Source organism: Tupaia chinensis, unplaced genomic scaffold (genome assembly GCF_000334495.1).
Source record: "Tupaia chinensis unplaced genomic scaffold, TupChi_1.0 Scaffold000463_1, whole genome shotgun sequence".
NCBI classification, from domain to species: Eukaryota; Metazoa; Chordata; class Mammalia; order Scandentia; family Tupaiidae; genus Tupaia; species Tupaia belangeri.
The window spans coordinates 1,388,674-1,389,807 of NW_006159972.1; positions in this window are offsets into that span (position 1 = coordinate 1,388,674).

A 1,134-nucleotide genomic window follows, 5' to 3' on the forward strand; every position below is an offset into this window, starting at 1 on the left:
GAAGCTGGCAAGTTCTGTCTGTAGTTAGGCATGAAAAATTCAGCCTGCCTGGGAGGTAGATGGGGTATTACAATTCAACAGGCTCAGGCCCAGCAACCCAGGCTGTTATGACCCTTGACTATACAGAGAGGGATTCCCACTTTTCCTGGGAACGCAAGAGCTGACAGTTGTGTCTTGGCAAAGAGAAGTAAATCTTCTGTGAGAGGGTTCTCTTAGCCTCTAGATCTGTACCAGAAAGCCACCACTCAGCTCATGCTTCCTGCATATCTATCACATACCCAGCAAGGGTAAGTACACACTCCATAAATCAATTTCAGTATGAAAGTCAGCATATTTGTGAGTGATAAGCCCCTGGGAGGATCCCATCTGAAAGAACGGAATGGACTGATTCTGAGATGGGCAGGATCCACAGACAGAATGGGGTGATGCCAAATTATCCAAGACAGAATTTCAATCACATAAGAGGAGCAACATACACTTCACACCCCTAAAAAGAAACACTCCAAGAGAACTTCATAGGAGTACTAGTGAAAAACACAAACTAAATTCAAGCATCTAAAGGGCAACGGGCTATTCTAGGGAAAAGTCGTATCAGTGGGAGGCCAAAGGAAAAATATGCAGAATCAAGAGGCTCACATATATCCAGACATCCCGCCCAGGTAGGGTCTGAGATCCAGGCCATTATGCGTACTCTTCACCTGCTGTGCATCAGACCCTGGGGACCCGAAGCAGACAGATGAGTCCCTCCTATTCTGGAATTTACGTTCTTATGTATCAGTTATTGATAAATGTTGAGTGATGACGACTACTAGAAGTGGAGTGGCCAAGGGAAATCCTCTGAGTAGGCAGCATTTGAGATGCACCAGGTCTGGCAAGGCAGAGCAGCTACTTCTGGATCTCCCTTGCCTCCTCCCTTGCTCTGCCACGCCAACCCTGGGAGCGTTGCGCAACAGGAAAGCTCCCCAAGAGAAGTGTAGAGCTGTGCGTCTTTGTGCTCGGCAGGCCTATGTGGGACCCCTAGGTTCACCAACATGCAGCCCTAAAGAGAGCAGGAGACAGTGCAACAGCCACCAGTTGGCGGCTCCCATGAGGCGCATGCGCAGGAGTGCAGGGCGCGGCGCCGAGCGCATGCGC